This window comes from Bos grunniens, chromosome 3, assembly GCF_055505025.1.
Source record: "Bos grunniens cultivar Pamir isolate PY7600 chromosome 3, Bosgru_T2T1.0, whole genome shotgun sequence".
NCBI lineage: Eukaryota > Metazoa > Chordata > Mammalia > Artiodactyla > Bovidae > Bos > Bos grunniens.
In genome coordinates, this window is record NC_141167.1 from 83,755,784 (window position 1) to 83,772,046 (window position 16,263).

Below are 16,263 nucleotides of genomic sequence, written 5' to 3' on the forward strand. Positions count from 1 at the left end.
AAAAACTGTCTGATAGAGACACTCTCACGTATCAATACTCCTTCAAGCCAATAGCAGATAACTATTTCTTCTAAATTCGTGGAGACAGAGAAAGTTAAGTACAATAAAAAGGCAGAGAAACTAAACCAAATTAAAAGAATAAAAGGAATCAGCTGAAAGAATAAATAATAAAGCAGATCTCACAATCTATTATACTCTGAGATCAAAAAGGAGATGATAAAAATACTAAAGCATTAAGTAAGATTACTGATAGAAAATGTAGATCAGTGTAACAAGCAACTAGAAAATATAAAGACAAACAATTCAAAAATAGACAATTCAATTACTGAGATAAAAATCAATCCAGAAACAATGGATACCAAGCTATATGACACAGAAGAACAATAAATGATCTGCAAGACAGAATAATGAAAATCACACAATCAGAATAGCAGACAGAGAAGGAGAAAAAAAAGAGCAATGGGCAAGATCTGTAGGATAATATATAATATATGCCCAACTATGCATAATAGAGGTTCCAGGAGGAGAGGAGAAAAATAAGGGGATCAAATTTTTAATGAAAAATTATGGCTTGATATTTTCCAAACATAAAGGAGGAAATGGATACTCAGGTACTGAAAGCACAGACAGTCCAAAACAAGATGGACTCAAATGGACCCACATCAAGACATACCATGATTAAAATAACAAAGTTAAAGATAGAGAGAGTTCTAAATGCAGCAAGAGAAAAACAGTCATATATCTGGGAATCCCTTTAAGGCTATCAGCTGATTTCCCTGAAGAAACCTTTCAGGACAGAAGGAAGTGACATAATACACAATTACGAAAAGGAAAAAGCTGCTTCCTTGGATACTTTACCCAGAAAGATTATCATTTAAAATAGAAGATGAGGTAAAGCATTTCTCAGATAAGCAAAACCAAAAATAATTCAGCAATAGGAAAGATACCCTAAAAGAAGTATTAAAGGATCATTTTAAAAAAGTAATGGAGCAAGAATCTATAGAAAGAAAAAATCACAATAGGAATGGCAGGTATATAAAAATATTAAATATCACTTAAATACCAATACATAGATTTAAAAAATATATAAAAGTAACTATAATGAAAATTAATAGTAAAAGGATAAGCTCATAAACTAGGACATCAAAATCGCAAAATGTGAGGAAGGGGAATAAAAAATTTAGAACATTTAGAATGTGCTTAGGGAGAAGGCAATGGTACCCTACTCCAGTACTCTTGCCTGACAAATCCCATGGATGGAAGAGCCTGGTAGGCTGCAGTCCATGGGGTCCCTAGGAGTCAGACACTACTGAGCGTCTTCACTTTCACTTTTCACTTTCATGCATTGGAGAAGGAAATGGCAACCCACTCCAGTGTTCTTGCCTGGAGAATCCCAGGGACGGTGGAGCCTGGTGGGCTGCCCTCTATGGGGTTGCACAGAGTCAGACACGACTGAAGTGACTTAGCAGAATATGCTTGAATCTGAATGACTATAAAGCAAGTGGATATAGTTATGGATCAACATACTTGAATACCATGGTAACCATAAATCAAAAATATATAATAGATTACAAACCAAATAGAAATAAACTTAAGCATAATACAAATGAAAATCATCAAACCAGAAAAGGGATAACAAAAAAAGAAGACATAAAAAACTACAAATACAACTGGAAAAGAGGTAAATAAATAGCAATAAGTACATACCTATCATTAATAACTTTAACTGTCAATTGACTAAATGCTCCCATCAAAATACATAAAGTGACAGACTGGATTAAAAAATAACCTACAATATGCTGCCTACAAGAGACTCAATTTTCTGGGACTGAATATGATGGGATGGAAAAGAATTATTTCATGCAAATGGAAACAAGAAAGTGGCGGGTAGGAATACTCATATCAGGCAAAATAGACTTTAAAACAAAGGCCAAAAAGAAAGACAAAGAAGGGCATCATGTAATGATAAAGGGATCAAAACAAGAGGAGGATATCATACTCATTAATATACATGACCCAATAGAAAAGTACCCAAATACATAAAACAAATATTAACATACATAAGGGATGATTTGACAATAATATGACAACAGTAGGAGTTTTTAATACCCCACTGACATCAACAGATTATCCAGAAAGAAATGTAATAAGGCAACAGAGGTCCCAGAGGCTTCAGCATGATGTGAACCAAGAACTTTCAGATGTCGAAGCTGGGTTTAGAAAAGGTAGAGGAACTAGAAATCAACTGCAAACATTCACTGGATCATAGAGAAAGCAAGAAAATTCCAGAAAAACATGTACCTCTGTTTCATGGACTATGTCAAAGCCTTTGACTGTGTGGATAACAAACTAAGAAAACTCTTAAAAGAGATGGGAATACCAGACCATCTTACCTGTCTCCTGAGAAACCTGTATGCTGGTCAAGAAGCAACAGATAGAACCTTGTATGGAACAACTGACTGGTTCATGGCTGAGAAGAGTATGACAAGGCTGTCTGCTGTCACTCTGTTTATTCACCTTATATGCAGAGCTCATCATGAGCAATGCCAGACTGGATGAGTTACAAGCTGGAATCAAGATTGCCAGGAGAAATATCAACAACCTCAGATATGTGGATGATACCACTCTAATGGCAGAAAGCGAGAAAGAACTAAAGAACCTCTTAATGAGGATGAAAGAAGAGAGTGAAAAAGCCTATTGAAAACTACTAAAAAAACCCCAAAACTAAGATCATGGCATCTGGGCCCATCACTTCTTGGCAAATAGAAGGGGAAAGATGGAACCAGTGACAGATTTCCTTTTCTTAGGCTCTAAAATCACTCTAGATTGTGACTGCAGCCATGAAATTAGAAGACAATTACTTCTTGGCAGGAAAGCTACGACAAACCTAGACCAAAGACATCACTTTCTGACAAAGTTCCATATAGTCTGGGTTATAGTGCTTCCAGTAGTCATATGGTTGTGAGAGGCAAACCATAAAGAAGGTAGAAAACCAAAGAATTGATGTTTTTGAACTGTGGTGCTGGAGAAGACTCATGAGAGTCCCTTGGCCAGCAAGGAGATCAAACCAGTGAATCTTAAGGGAACTCAACTCTGAAAACTCATTAGAAGGACTGAAACTGAAGCTCCAATACTTTGGCCACCTGATGTGAATGGCCAGCTCACCAGAAAAAACACTGATGCTGGGAAAGATTGACAGCAGAAGGAGAAGAGGGCAACAGAGGATTTGATGGCTGGATGGCATCACCAATGCAATGGACATGAACCTGGGCAAAAACTCTGGGAGATGGTGAGTGACAGAGAAGCCAGGCATGATGCAGTCCAAGGGGTAGGGAAGAGTTGGACACAACTTGGCGACTGAACAACAATAGCAAATAGGGGGAAAATGGAAAAGTGACAGAGTTTATTTTCTTGGTCTCCATAATCACTATAGACGGTGACTGCAGCCATGAAATTAAAAGACATTTGCTCCTTGGAAGAAAAGCTATGACAAACCTGGACAGCATATTAAAAAGCAGAGACATCACTTTGCCAACAAAGTTTCATATACTAAAAGCTATTATATGCAGAGTACATCATGAGAAACTCTGGGCTGGAGGAAGCACAAGCTAGAATCAGGATTGCTGGGAGAAATATCAATAACCGCAGATATGCAGATGACACCACCCTTATGGCAGAAAGTGAAGAAGAACTAAAGAGCCTCTTAATGAAAGTGAGAGTGAAAAAGTTGGCTTAAAGCTCAACATTCAGAAAACGAAGATCATGGCATCTGGTCCCATCACTTCATGGGAAATAGATGGGAAACAGTGGAAACAGTGGCTGACTTTATTTTTGGGGGCTCCAAAATCACTGTAGATGGTGACTGCAGCAATGAAATTAAAAGATGCTTACTCCTTGGAAGGAAAGTTATGACTAACCTAGACAGAGAGGTTAAAAAGCAGAGAGGTTACTTTGCCAACAAAGGTCCATCTAGTCAAGGCTATGGTTTTTCCAGTAGTCATGTATGGATGTGAGAGTTGGACTACAAAGAAAGCTGAACGCTGAAGAATTGATGCTTTTGAACTATGGTGTTGGAGAAGACTCTTGAAAGTCCCTTGGACTGCAAGGAAATCCAACCAGTCCATCCTAGAGGAGATCAGTTCTGAATGTTCTTTGGAAGGACTGATATTGAAGCTGAAACTCTTAATATTTTGGCCACCTGATGTGAAGAGCTAACTCATTTGAAAAGACCCTGATGCTGGGAAAGATTGAGAGCAGGAGGAGAAGGGGATGACAGAGGATGAAATGGTTCGATGGCATCACCAACTCAATGCACATGAGCTTGAGTAAACTCTGAGAAATGGTGAAGTACAAGGCAGCCTGGCATGCTGCAGTACATGAGATTGCAAATAGCCGGACACGACTTAGTTCCTGAACAACAAGTAATAAGTGTATTTAGCAAGGTAGCAGGATAGAAGATTAACATAAAGAAATCTGTTGTATTTTCCTACACTAATAATAAAATATCAGAAATTTTAAAAATCATATTTAAAATCACATCAAAAAAAATCTTATGAGTAAACTTTTTTTTTGATGAAACATTTATTTTTTTGAGATGAAAGACCTACATGCTGAAAACCACATGACTATGATAAAAGAAATTCATGAATCAGTGGAAGTGGAAATATATACCATGCTCTTGGATTGAAGAGTTACCATTAACATGGACATACAATTCAAAGAAATCTACAACTTTAATGTAATCCCTAACAAAACACCCATGACATTTTCCAAAGAAGAACATATAATCCTAAAATTTGGTGTCAGTCGTTCAGTCATGTCCTAATCTTTGCAATATCATGAACTGTAGCCTGCCAGGCTCCTCCTTGTCCATGGAATTCTCTAGGCAAGAATACCGAAATGGGTAGCCATTACCTTCTCCAGTGATCTTCCCAACCCAGGTATTGAACACTGGTTTCTTGCATTTCAGGCAGATTCTTTACCATCTGAGCAATCAGGGAAGCCTTAAAATTTATATGCAACTACCAAAGGCCCAGAATTGCTAAAGCAATCTTGAGGAAAAGATCAAAGCTAGAGGCATTATCCTTCCTTATTTCAGATAATGCTAGAAATCTACAGTGATGAATACAATGTGGTATTGGCACAAATGCAGACATACAGATAAATGGAATAGAGAGTCCAGAAATAAACCCATGTACTTACTGCAATTAATATATGACAAAGGAGGCAAGAATATACAATGGAGAAAAGGCAGTGTCTTCAACAAGTGGTGTTGTAAAAGACAGTGTATTCAACAAGTGGTATTATAAAAGCAGGACAGTTAAATGTAAATCAATGAAATTAAAACAGTCATTTATACCATATACAAAAGTAAACTAAAAATACTTAATAGAAAACATGATTACCATACAACTCCTAGAAGACAACATAAGCAAAACATTTTCTGACATACATGATAGAAATATTTTCTGAGAGTAGTCTCCCAAGGCAAAAGAAATAAAAACAAAAACAAATAAATGGGATCTTAATGAAACACAATATTTTGCACAGCAAAATTTCAACAAAATAAAACAACAAATGGCAGAATGGGAGAAAATATTTGCAAATGACATGACCAACAAGGGGTTAATATCTAAAATATACAAACAGCTCATAACAACTCAATATTGAAAAAACAAACAACCCAATGCAAAAAATGGACAGGGGACCTAAATAGACATTTCTCCAAAGAAAACATACAGATGGCCCACAAGCACACAAAAAGATACTCAACAGTGCTAACTTTTAGAATAATGCAAATCAAAATCACAGTGATGTATCACTTCATACCAGTCAGAATGACCATCAAAATGTCTGCAAACAATAAATGCTGGAGAAGGTGTAGAGAAAATGGAACTCTCGTACACTGCTGGTGGGAATCTACAGCAGCTACTATGGAAAATGATATGTGAGTTCCTTAAAAATAATAAAACTATAGAGTTACCATATGAAATAGTAATCCTATTATTTGATATGTATATGAAAAGACAAAAACTCTTAATTTGAAAATATACATTCACCTTGGCATTCATAGCAGCGCTATTTACAATAGCTAAGACACGAACAAAGCTAGTGGAGATGATGGAATTCCAGTTGAGCTATTTCAAATCCTGAAAGATGATGCTGTGAAAGTGCTACACTCAATATGCCAGCAAATTCGGAAAACTCAGCAGTGGCCACAGGACTGGAAAAGGTCAGTTTTCATTCCAATCCCAAAGAAAGGCAATGCCAAAGAATGCTCAAACTGCCGCACAATTGCACTTATCTCACATGCTAGTAGAGTAATGCTCAAAATTCTCCAAGACATGCTTCAGCAATATGTGAACCATGAACTTCCAGATGTTCAAGCTGGTTTTAGAAAAGGCAGAGGAACCAGAGATCAAATTGCCAACATCCGCTGGATCATCGAAAAAGCAAGAGATTTCCAGAAAAACATCTATTTCTGCTTTACTGACTATGCCAAAGTCTTTGACTGTGTGGATCACAATAAACTGTGGAACCTTCTGAAAGAGATGGGAATACCAGACCACCTGACCTGCCTCTTGAGAAACCTATATGCAGGCCAGGAAGCAACAGTTAGATGTGGACATGGAACAACGAACTGGTTCCAAACAGGAAAAGGAGTACGTCAAGGCTGTATATTGTCAACCTGCTACTTTAACTTATATGCAGAGTACATCACAACAAACGCTGGGCTGGAAAAAGCACAAACTGGAGTCAAGATTGCCCAGAAAAATATCAATAACCTCAGATATGCAGATGACACCACCCTTATGGCAGAAAGTGAAGAGGAACTAAGAAGCCTCTTGATGAAAGTGAAAGTGGAGAGTGAAAAAGTTGGCTTAAAGCTCCACATTCAGAAAACGAAGATCATGGCATCTGGTCCCATCACTTCATGGGAAATAGATGGGGAAACAGTGGAAACAGTGTCAGACTTTATTTTTTTGGTCCTTCCAAAATCCCTGCAGATGGTGACTGCAGCCATGAAATTAAAAGACGCTTACTCCTTGGAAGAAAAGTTATGACCAACCTAGACAGCATATTGAAAAGCTGAGACATTACTTTGCCAACAAATGTCTGTCTAGTCAAGGCTATGGTTTTTCCAGTGGTCATGCATGGATGTGAGAGTTGGACTGTGAAGAAAGCTGAACACTGAAGAATTGATGCTTTTGAACTCTGGTGTTGGAGAAGACTCTTGAGAGTCCCTTGGACTGCAAGGAGGTCCAACCAGTCCATTGTAAAGGGATCTTTGGAAGGACTGATGCTGAAGCTGAAACTCCAGTACTTTGGCCACCTCATGTGAAGAGTTGACTCATTGGAAAAGACTCTGATGCTGGGAGGGATTGGGGGGCAGGAGGAGAAGGGGACAACAGAGGATGAGATGGTTGGATGGCATCACTGACTCAATGGATGTGAGTTTGAGTGAACTCAGGGAGTTGATGATGGACAGGGAGGCCTGGTGTGTGACCCCATGGACTATGGCCAACCAGGCTCCTCTGTCCATGGGATTCTCCAGGCAAGAATACTGGAGTGGATGGCCATGTCCTTTTCTAGGGTATCTTCTCAACCCAGGGATTGAACCTGGGTCTCTTGCATTGCAGGCAGACCCTTTACTGTCTGAGCCACTGTTGCTGCTGCTGCTAAGTCACTTCAGTCGTGTCCAACTCTGTGCGACCCCATAGACGGAAACCCACCAGGCTCCCCCATCCCTGGGATTCTCCAGGCAAGAACACTGGAGTGGGTTGCCATTTCCTTCTCCAATGCATGAAAGTGAAAAGTGAAAGGGAAGTCGCTCAGTCGTGTCCGACTCGTAGTGACCCCATGGACTGCAGCCCACCAGGCTCCTCTGTCCATGGGATTTTCCAGGCAAGAGTACTGGAGTGGGGTGCCATTGCCTTCTCTTGTCTGAGCCACTAGGGAATCCCATAATAACCTATAATGAAATATAATCTGATAAAATATATAACTGAATCACTTTGCTTTATACTTCAATTTAAAAAATGTCAAAAATAACTATCCTCACAATTATTGTGTGATTTTTTTCTGGAAATTACACCTTAAGATAATAGATAAAAGTTTATAGCGCATGTATGCTTTTCTCCCTCTGCCACACACACAGAGGGTGGCATTTGTGTATATTTGTAAGCACTCACATGTGCGTATATGCATAAAGGAAACAAAACCACAATTTTCAAATAATTTCACATTTATCCTAGGAAAACATCTAATAGGAAAAAAAGATTGTAAAGGAATGAAAGAGCTCAAGATGTTCTCTAGTTCCTTTATATCTGTAGGACATTTTAAAATCCAAAACAGGATTAAAGAAACACATCTAATTTGTTTCATATATCAAAGTTTTTATAAGAGCCATCATGATGTTCCCTTATTTGTTCCAATAATAATGATTAAAGAAATGACAACTTATTTCTATAGCTCTCAAAAATTTATAACACATAATAATATCCGTCATCTTGAACATTAAGAATTGAAGCTTAGAGAAGAACCTGCTGAAGGGTGTGTGATTAGTGACACTGAAGTCAGTGACCTATCCATTAGAGCATATTTTGAAATCAACTGAGGACTATTTTGGCACTTTAGAATTTAATATGCAATAATTCATACTAAGAATACTATAACAATGTTTGTGTGTTTTAAATTTATTACCTCTCATACGCAGAAGAACCCCTTTTTTTTACTGTTCTGTGATAAAGGAGGTAGTTATGTAAATATCTTCAGCCTGGTGTGCTGCAGTCCATGGGGTTGCAGAGTCAGACGTGACTGAACGAAGAAACAAAAACTCCTTTGCCACCTAGCACTGCATTAAGCAATATTAGTAGAGGGCAATGGATAAACACAGGAGGAGGAAGGGGTGTTCTCTTCCTGGCAGCTGTTTGTCTCACTTGCCAGATTTCTACAGTATGATGTTACCACAAGTAGGCTTCTGAGTTTACAGATTTATGTCCATTTCTAGTGGACATCTTAGCACACTTTTTTTCCAGTACTTAGCTCAAGGAAGTGCCTGATTCTCTTACCTATGAGTTTTCTGGTACAACATATCTTTAGTACCTGACTTCAGCACACTATATTTTCTCTGAAAGAAAGTGAAGTGAAAGTTGCTCCAGTCCTGTCTGACATTAGGCAACTCCATGGACTATGGAGTCCATGGAATTCTCTAGGCCAGAACACTGGAGTGGGTATCCTTTCCCTTCTCCAGGGCATCTTCCCAACCCAGGGATTGAACCCAGGTCTCCCACATGGCTGGCAGATTATTTACCAGCTGAGCTATCAGGGAAGCCTGGCTCTCAGCAACCACTGACTTGTTCTCTTTAATCTGGTTCCTTCGTACAGGAGTAAGAAGCAGTACCCATCAGTCACTAAAGTTCTCTAGTATTTCCCTTGCCAGATTTCCAGTAGAATGCCACAGGTAAGGCACTTGCCCATGAAGAGAATTGCTAACATCTCTACAGGTAAGTTTACAGTGAGTTTCTTTGTTTTTAAGACAAAGACTCTTTTTTTTTTTTCCTTTACAATAGTTTCAAGTTAACAGCAAAATTTAGAAAAAGATAGAGACTTCTCATATTTCCCTGACCCTACACACACAAAGCCTCCCTCATTAGAAACATCTTTCATCAGACTGGTATATTTGTTAACACCGACGAGTTTACACTGACTCATCATAATCCATAGCTTACATTAGGTCCAAGTCCATAGAAAATATTAAGGTTTACTCTCGGAGTTGTGCCTTCTTTGGATTTGCGCAAATGCATCCATCACTACTGTATCATACAGAATGTTTTTTCCACCCTAAAAATCCTCCATGCTCTGCTCTTTCATCCCTCGATTCCTCCCAACTACCCCTGGAAACTACTGATCTCTCTACTCTCTGTAATTTTTGCCTTTTCCAGAATCATACAGTATGTAGCTTTTACATATTTGGCTTCTTTTTACTTGATAATATATATTTAAGTTTCCTCCATGCCCTTTCATGTCTTAATAGCTCATTTATTTTTAGTGCTGAGTGATATTCCTTTCTGGATGTGTACATTTATTTATCCATTCAACTGCTGAAGGACATCTTGGTTGCTTCCAAGTTTTGGCAATAATGTATCAGTTCAGTTCAGTTCAGTCACTCAGTCTTGTCTGACTCTTTGCGACCCCATGAATCGCAGCACGCCAGGCCTCCCTGTCCCTCACCAACTCCCGGAGTTCACCCAGACTCACGTCCATTGAGTCAGTGATGCCATCCAGCCATCTCATCCTCTGTCGTCCCCTTCTCCTCCTGCCCCCAATCCCTCCCAGCATCAGAGTCTTTTCCAATGAGTCAACTCTTCGCATGAGGTGGCCAAAGTACTGGAGTTTCAGCTTTAGCATCAGTCCTTCCAAAGAACACCCAGGACTGATCTCCTCTGGGATGGACTGGTTGGATCTCCTTGCAGTCCAAGGGACTCACAAGAGTCTTCTCTAACATCACAGTTTAAAAGCATCAATTCTTCAGCGCTCAGCTTTCTTCAGAGTCCAACTCTCACATCCATACACGACTACTGGAAAAACCATAGCCTTGACTAGATGGACCTTTGTTGGCAAAGTAACCTCTGCTTTTTAACCTCTCTGTCTAGGTTGGTCATAACTTTCCTTCCAAGGAGTAAGCATCTTTTAATTTTATGGCTGCAGTCACCATCTGCAGTGATTTTGGAGCCTAAAAAATAAAGTCAGCCACTGTTTCCACTGTTTCCCCATCTATTTCCCATGAAGTGACGGGACCAGATGCCATGATCTTCATTTTCTGAATGTTGAGCCTTAAGCCAACATTTTCAGTCTCCACTTTCACTTTCATCAAGAGGTATAAAGCTGCTCTAAAAATATCCACGTGCAAGTTTTTGTGTGGAACTAAGTTTTCAACTCCTTTGAATAAATCCAGTGAGCACAATGATAAGAGGATGCTCTATTTTGTAAGAAATCTCCAAATCATATTCCGAAATGACTGCATTCCCACCAGCAATGTATGAGAGTTCTTGTGGCTCCACACACTCACTAGCATTTGGTGTTGTCAGTCTTGTGGAATTTGGTCATTCTAATAGGAGTGCAGTAGTCTCTCTCTGGTTCAATTTACATTTCCCTAGTTATATATGATGTAGTGAATCTTTTGTAGTCTATATATATATATATTTTTTTGTGTGTGTGAGGTGTCTGTTAAGCTCTTTGATCCACTGTTTAATTGAATAGTCTGTTGTCTTATTGAATTTTATGTGTTCTATAATAGGTATTGAAATTATGTAGTGTTACCCCTGAAACTTTGTTCTTCTACTTTAATATTCTTTTGGCTACTGTGTGTCTTTTGCTTCTCCATATAAACTTTAGAATCATTTTTTTTTTCAATACACACAAAATGATTTGTTGGCACTTTAATTGGGACTGCATTTAATCTGCAAATGAACTTGCAAAGAACTGTTATCTTGACAATACTGTCTGTCTATGGACATGGAATATCTCTCCATTTACTTAGCTCTACTTTAATTTCATTTATAGCTTTTCTCATACAAATCTTTTACATATTTTAGTAGATTTATATCTGAATGTTAATACTTTGGGTGCTAATTTAAATGTTATTGTGTTTTTAATTCAAATTCTAATTGTTCATTGCTGGTATATAAGAAAGCAATTGACTTTTGTGCACTGACCTTGTATTCTGCAACCTTTATATAATTGCTTATTAATTCTAAGAGGTTTTTTGGTGATTCTTTTGGATTTTCTGCACAGATGATCATATCATCTGTAGGGGAAAACAGTTTAACATCTTCCTCTTTAATATGCAGATATTTTATTTCCTTTCCTTTTATTGCATTAGCTAAAGCTTCCAGTTCTATGTTAAAAAGGAGTGGTAAGAGAAGTCATCCTTTTCTTCTACCTTCAAGTTTCTCACCAGTACCTATTATTTCAGTTATGGGTTTTTGTCAACATTTTTTCAACTAGAGTAAGTTCCCTGATATTCCTAATTTGCTGAGGTTTTTTTTTTTCCTTATCATGAATGGCTGTTGAGTTTTCTCAAATGCATTTTCTGCACCTATTGATATTGTGTGATTTTTTTTGGGGGGGTCTGTTTATGTGATGGATTATAATAATCAGTTTCTGATGTTGAACCACCCTTACATAACTGGGATAAATTCCACTTTGTCATGGTGTATAATTCTTTGTATACACTGTTGGATTTGGTTTGCTAATATTTTATTGAGGATAGTTACATCTATATTCATGAGAGATACTGATCGACAGTTTCCCTTTCTTGTAATGTCTTTGATTTTGGTGTTAGGATAATGCTGGCCATGCAGAATGAATGAGGACGCATTCTCTCTGCCTCTGTGCTTTGGAAGACACTGCAAAGAATTGGCATTTTTCTAAAATCTTGGCAGAATTCACTGCAAATCTACCTGAGCCGAGAGTTGTGTTTTCATTTTTGTAAATCAACACTTCGCTTTATTTTTATTTTTGACTGGAGAATAATTGCTTTACAACATTGTGTTGAGTTTTTTTTTGTACAACATGCATCAGCTATAAGTATACATATATCCATCCCCTCCCTCTTGAGCCTCCCTTCCAGGAGTTTTCTATTTTAGAAGGTTATTGTTGTTGTTTAGTTGCTAAGTTGTGTCCAACTCTCTGTGACCATATGGATGTAGACTGCCCGGCTCTTCTGTCCATGGGATTTCCCAGGCAATAATACTGGAGTGGGTTGCTATATCCTTCTCCAGGGGATCTTTCTGACCCAGGGATTGAATCCCTGTCTCCTGCATTGGCATGTGACTATTGGATTAAAGTTTTACTGAGCACAGCTTTGCCCACTGGAGTAAACCAGTTTTTCCCACAGTCAGTCCCTCCCACCAGGAAGTTTACACAAGTTTCTTAGATAGCCTCATCTGATGGAGGGCAGACAGAGAAGCATGAAGAACTACAATCCCATAGCTGCCAGGATGAAGACAGAATGAAAATAAATGAAGACAGCCCGAGACCTTTGGTTCAACATTAAACACACTAAATTCACATTATAGGGGTCCCAGAAGGAGAAGAGTTGGAGAAAGGACCTGAGAAACCAGGTAAAGAGATAATAGCTGGAAACATCCCTAACATGTGAAAGAAAATAGTTAACCAAGTCCAGGAAGCACAGAGAGTCCCAGGCAAGATAAACCCAAGGAGGAACACACTGAGGAATACTAATCAAACTGACAAAAATAAAAAACAAAGATAAAATATTGAAAGCAACAAGGTAAAAATGACAAATATATACAAGGGAAGTCCCATAAAATTGTCAGCTGATATCTCAACAGAAACTCTGCAAGGCAGAAGGGAGTGGCATGATGTATTTAAAGTAATGAAAGGGAAGAAACTACAACCAAGAAAACTCTACCCAGAATGTCTCTAGTTCAGAATTGATGGAGAAGTCAAAAGCTTTACAGACAAGCAAAAGTTAAGAGAATTCAGCATCATCAAACCAGCTTTACAAGTGCTAAACAAACTTCCCTCAATAAGAAATACAAGATAAAGAAAACACCTGCAAAAATAAATCCAAAACAATTATTAATGGTAATAATATCACGCATATCAATAATTACCTTAAGTGTAATTAGATTAAATATACCAACCAAAAGACATAGACTAGCTGGGTGTATACAAAAGCAAGACCCCTGCATATGCTGTCTACAGGAGACCCACCTCAAACCTAGAGACACTTACAGACTGAAAGTAAGGGGGTGGGAGAAGGTATTCCATGTAAAGGAAATAAAAAGAAAGCTGATGCAGCAATACTCATATCAGACCAAATAGACTTTAAAGCAGACTGTTGTAAGAGACAAAGAAGGACATTACATAACAATCAAGGATCAATCCAAGAAGATATAACAAGTATAAATACATATGGATCCAACATAGGAGCATCTCAATATGTAAGGAAAATAGTAGCAACCTCAAAGGGATAAATTAACAGTAACAAAATAACAGTGGGGGACTTTAACACCCTGCTTTCATCAATGAACAGATCATCCAGACAGAAAATAAGGAAAAAAAGGCCTTAAATGACACATTAGACATGATGGACTAATTGATATTTATAGAGCATTCCATCCAAAAGCAGCAGACTACACATTCTTCTCAAGGGCACATGGAACATTCTCCAGTATTGACAACACGCTGGCCACAAGTCAAGACTTGACAAATTTAAGAAAACTGAAATCATAACAAGGATCTTTTCTGATCACAAAGCTGTGAGATTAGAAATAAACTAAAAGTAAAAGAAAAGTATAAAAAACAATATGCTACTAAACAACCAACTGATCACTGAAGAAATCAAAGAGGAAAAAAAAAAAAAAAACCTAAAGACAAGTGATCATAACAAGGATCTTTTCTGATCACAAAGCTGTGAGGTTAGAAATAAACTAAAAGTAAAAGAAAAGTACAAAAAACAATATGCTACTAAACAACCAACTGATCACTGAAGAAATCAAAGAGGAAAAAAAAAAAACCAAAACAAAACCTAAAGACAAGTGAAAATGAAACCACAATGGTCCAAAACTTACGGGATGTATCAAAACCAGTTTTAGGAGGGAAGTTTATAGCAATACAATCCTACCTTAAGAAACAAGAAAAATCTCAAACAATTTAACTTACAATAACCAGAGAAAGGAGAACAAACAAAATCTAAAGTTAGCAGAAGGAAACAAATCATTGAGATCTAGCAGAAATAAATTAAATAGAGACAAAGAAAACTATTACAAAGATCAATGAAACTAAAAGCCAAGTGTTTGAAAAGATAAACAAAAATTGATAAAACTTGATGGCTCAGATGGTAAAGAATCTGTCCACAATGCAAGAGACCCAGGTTCAATCCCTGGTTGGGAAGATCCCCTGGAGAAGGGAATGGCTACACACTCCAGTGTTCTTGCCTGGATAATTCCATGGACAGTGGAGACTGATTGGGGTTGCAAAGAGTCAGATATGACTGTGAGACTGACACACACACACACACACACACACACACACACACATTAGCCAGATGCATCAAGGAAAATAAGGGAGAAGAGTCAAATCAATACAATTAGAAATGAAAACAAGTTACAACTAACTCCACATAAATACAGAGGAACATAAGACTATGATGAGCAATTCCATGCAAATACAATGGACAACCTGGAGGAAATGAACAAATTCTTAGAAAGATATTTTCCCAAGATTGAACCAGAAAGAAATAGAAAATATGAACAGACAAATCACAAGCACTAAAATTGAAACTACGATTTAAAAACCCCCAACAGATGTGGGAGGGGGGAGTGAGGCTCAAAAAGGAGGGGGCATATATATACCTATGGCTGATTTATGTTGATCTATGGCAGAGATCAATGTAATATTGTAAAGCAATTATCCTTCAGTATAAAAAAAAAGAAAGAAAAATTCCCAAGAAACAAAAGTCTAGGACCTGGTAGCTACATAGGCAACTTCTATAACGAATTTAGAGAAAAGTTAACAACTATCCTGAAACTGCGCCAAAAAAAAACTGCAGAGGAAGGAAAACTTTCAAACTCATTCCATGAGGCAATCATCACCCTGCCATCAAAATCAGACAAAGATACCACAAAAAGAAGAGAAAATTACAGGTCAACATCACTGATGAACATAGATGCAAAAATCCTCAATGAGATACTAGCATACTAGTAATCTGAACCCAAAAATACATTAAAAAGATCATACACTATGATCAAATGGGATTCATCCCAGGAATGTCAGATTTTTTTCAACAGCCATAAGTCAAGCAATGCTATACACCACATCAACAAAGTGAAGAATGAAAACTATACAATCATCTCAACAGATGCAGAAAAATCTTTTGAGAAAATCAGTACCCATTTATGGTAAACACTCCAAAAATGGACATAGAGGTAACACACCTCAATATAATAAAATTCATACATGACAAACCTATAGCTATCACCATACTCAATGGTGAAAAGCTGAAAGCATTTTCTGTAAGATCAGGAAAAAGACAAGGATGTTTACTCTCACCACTTCAACATAGCTTTGGAATCATAGCCATGGCAATCAGAGAAGAAAAAGAAGTAAAGGGAATACAAACTGGAAAAGAACTGTCACTGTTTGCAGATGACACTGTTTGCAGATACATAGAAGATCCTACAGACAGTGCCAGAAAACTACTAGAGCTCAATGGATTTCGTAAAGTTTCAG